General features: G+C 44.5%; 1 long non-coding RNA gene across 2 annotated transcripts in view; it reads left to right on the top strand.

Annotated features, from left to right (window-relative positions):
* The first annotated feature begins 2,798 nt into the window (after positions 1-2,798).
* LOC117243875 overlaps positions 2,799-3,772 on the top strand; it is a 44,684-nt gene continuing 43,710 nt past the window's right edge. Inside the window, exons 1-2 of one of the 2 annotated variants that reach the window (XR_004495823.1) lie at positions 2,799-2,888; positions 3,556-3,746. This is a non-coding gene — a long non-coding RNA (uncharacterized LOC117243875). Of the gene's footprint in view, positions 2,889-3,146; positions 3,747-3,772 lie in introns of those variants that run through there. The other variant, XR_004495822.1, reaches the window with a different exon arrangement.

Raw genomic sequence — 3,772 nt, forward strand, 5'->3', positions numbered from 1 at the left:
ACAATAGATCTGGGCTCAGAAATCTTTAATATATGTTGTGTGTGGTAATAGATAGTCCATATTCAGTTATGCACTTTATTACTCTATATAGAAGCTAAAATATGTGCTGCTTTACCACAGTGCACATAAGTGGAAGATCTGTGTTAATTTTTTTCTGTCAGCACATCTGGAACATTTTTTTCTTAGGAACTTAGCCTTTTTGGTGTGGATTGGCTTGCCCTCTAGTGAGAATCCCTGCTTTCTGCTTCTCAAATGTATGCTCTTTCTTCCAAGACTGTTGCCATATGGTAAAATGCTCTGGTTCACCATTCTTCCACCTCAGCTCCAAATATGGTTCTGTGTTTTTAGTTCAATGTATGTATCAAGTAAGTTGAAGGTTTCAAAACCTTTTCATTAGGCAATACCAATGAACAGTTCAGTTTTGTGGCTCATTACATTATCATGGTTTGTAGTTCAATTCTTCATAAGGATCACAGAAGAGGCTAGAAGGAGGTCACGCTTCCTATCTCCCCAGGCTGCTGGTTCAGATCATGCTTTCCTGTCCAATCTGTTACTGTTTATAGATCTGCAGTTACTGTTTCTATCTCAAAGTGTGCTTGGCCTGGAGATCTTTATTTCGCTCACTGAGATTTGCAATGATTGTTCAGAACTTTACCTTAGCCTAAAAAAAATACATTTTACTTAGGGTTATCTTGAAATCCTTTTAATAACAGCAATCTTCTTTGTGCAGGGAACAACTCTGGGCACACTGTTATGATGAATTTTGTTTATTTTATTTTTGCAATAGAGTTATAAATCTCTTGCATCACAAAAAGGAAAGATGGGGCAAAAAAAGAGAAAGAAAGGGAAGTTTGAAATCAGCAGCCAAATGTAAAACTTTGTACTCACCTTCATGTCATCTAGGGCCTGCCCTTTTCTTCTTATGTATGATCATGTTCACTTAAACTATCTCTGAAGTTTCTTTTTGTTTTGGGGGTTAAACTCTTGGATTAGGAGCAGAGCTTTCTGAGTCTAGGGCCCTCACCTTTGGAATTAGTTTTGCTTGGTTCTCTGCCAATGTCCAGCTCCAGTAATCTTCAGAGCACATGGACAAATATTTGTATTTGGGTAAGTTTTTCTGTATTTGTAGGTGGTTCAGGTTTGCTTTGAATTTAACTTTACAGTCTTCGAGACAGTAGATTGGGAAGTGTTATTTTCTAACAGGATTACTTAGTATTACTCAGCATGGGAAGTTTTCTATGTAATTTATCAGTTATTCTTATAAATGTGCACTGTACTCCCTGAACTAAGAATATATTTATTTTCACTTTTATTTTGTCAATTTCCAACCTGTGATACTGGGAGTACTTTGACTGAAAAGCTCTAGAGGACAGAATTTTGTCCCTTGCATGTCTTCTCTGTGGAAGGAAGGGGTGACTGTGCAGGTGGACAGACAGTGGGATGGCTTATCAGCTGTGTGGGCTTGCTGCTTCATTCTGGGCAATTCTGTCATCCAGTCCACCTTGGTACTTGTACCACAGCCATTGTGGCTGTGCAACCCTCCCCTCCAAAGTGCCTGTCTGCAGTTAGTAATGCTTTTGGCTTATGAGACCAAAACTGCAACCGTGTCCAGAAGGTTTAAGGCTTTCTACCCCAAAATGTAGTCTTTCAATAAAGTCTATTGCAATCATTATAAATGGATAATTGTAAGTAGTCTAACGTATTTGATTATAAAAGCTAATATATACAGCTTGACTGTCTATTTATTTACCTCAATTTTAAACATTTATGCTGATAATTTCAATAGAAAAGCTCCTTATTTGCACATATCTGAGAAAACAGCTGGGACTGTAAATACTTGACATGCTTGGAAAATAATACAAAAGGATCTTTAGAGATGTGTATTTTAAAAATACAGCTTTGGTGTGACAAAGACTTTTTTTTCTCTATTGGAAGATTAGCTCTTGCCCTTTTTCTTAATATATTGTAACAATAAGAACTCTTCAGGTTCCCACAGTAACAATACTGCTGGGGACAACCCAACCCAAGGCCAGGAATAAAAGGGTATCATAAAGTACCTGATCACCCGCTTCCCAAAATATCCTGGGACAGGTCCTCTCTTGGTGTACAACAGACCAGCTCCTGAGGATGTGCCCCGGTATCTCTGCAGAATGGGTAGTTGCTGTTGGAGAGGTCAGTACATGCATCAGCCAGATGATGTGTAGATCAGATCTTTGCACTGCAGGCTCTTAGGAGATGTTTCCAGTTAACTTCCACAGCAGCTGCTCCTCAGGACAATGTGGTGTTATATTTAGAAGTGCAGACTGGTCACCTGATGGTGTCCTGATTTAAGAACTATCAGGTCTGTGCTCACCATATCTTTGAAACGAAAAGGGGAATAGCTGAAGAGTTGGCTTGGCTCTGGCTTCACTAAAGAAATTCTTGTTTTAGTATAAACCACTCTTAATGAGATTGCATTTTTCCCTATCATGTCTAACTTCAGTCTGAGAAGAAAGATAACACAAAGAATAAAACAGTCGAGAGTGCACTGCGGTCACAACTGATTTAGCAGCTTATATGCGATTTTTGTTTTTCTTTTCTCTTCTTCTATCTGTGTTGATAAAATCGGAGAGCCGGTGGCTAGCACTGACTTAGATTTCCAGCCTGGATTTGTTCTTGTTTTTCTCCTTACTTCAGTTCTCCTTGTGCAGTGCTGCGTGGCGCTGGCAGCCTGAGAGAGAGGGAGCTCCAGTCACACGCAAAGACTCAGACCGCTGAGAGGAGATTAACATCAAGGAGCCCACATTTGCAATAGCGGGTGGTGCTGGGGGGAGAGGCGAGGGGAAAATAAAATAAAAGCAACAATCGGGTAAATGCTCGTCTCTTCTCGCCACCAGCACCTTGCACAGGTCTGAAATCGCTTGTTTTGCTTTGCTGTATTGCGCTTGCCTGGGCTGTGGAGAGGGGAGGGGGAGGGGAGGAAGGGGGAGGTTTAACTTTTACTTGACATTACCGGGTTATTGTCACTTCCCCCGTGTTAAACCCCGGTGGTTTCCCCTCGCCCCCACCCCCTCCCCGGGCTCGGCTCCCTCCAGTTAACTTTGTTCAAAGGGCTGCAGACGGGAGGGCTTGTCCGGGCCTGGGACACAGATAGCGTAAAGTAAATAACCACCACAATTAGGCTGGGGCCGGGAGTTGATCTTCGTGGCGAGAGATCTGCTTAGTTAGCGTTTGCTGTTTCGGGGCGATTGAAGGCCGCCGTGCCAAGGACACGCGCGCACACACACACACACACACACACACACACACACACACACACAGTCACTCTTACACACGCACGCTGGATACAAAAGTCTGGAGGATCTAGGGGAGAATTGCAGCCGCCGGATCTGTGCAGCAGCCGCGGCCAGAGCCATGCGTGTCACGGCCTCCTGAGGGGGGAAAAGGAAGGAAGGGAGGAAGGAGGAAGAGAAAAGAGAGAAAGAAAGAAGGAAAAAAGAAAAGAGGGAGAAAGGAAAGCAGAAGAAAGACGCGGGGTGGTGGAAAGTGTTTGCCTGCTTTTGTCTCGCAATACAGTGAACTGGAAGATGGAGATGGATGTTAAGGGAGTTTCTCCGTGCCCGGAGCCCATCCCCCCGGCGGCGGGGTCTGGCGGCTGCCCGCACCAGCGCCCGCACCACCGCGATGGGCAGCCCGCGGAGCCGGCCCCCGCCGCCGACAGCGGCCACCCGGAGCGGAGGCACGGCAGTGAGAAAGAGGACAAAAAGGTAGGTCCGCTCCGCCGCCGGCCGGC

This window comes from Parus major, chromosome 2 (genome assembly GCF_001522545.3).
Source record: "Parus major isolate Abel chromosome 2, Parus_major1.1, whole genome shotgun sequence".
Lineage (NCBI taxonomy): Eukaryota > Metazoa > Chordata > Aves > Passeriformes > Paridae > Parus > Parus major.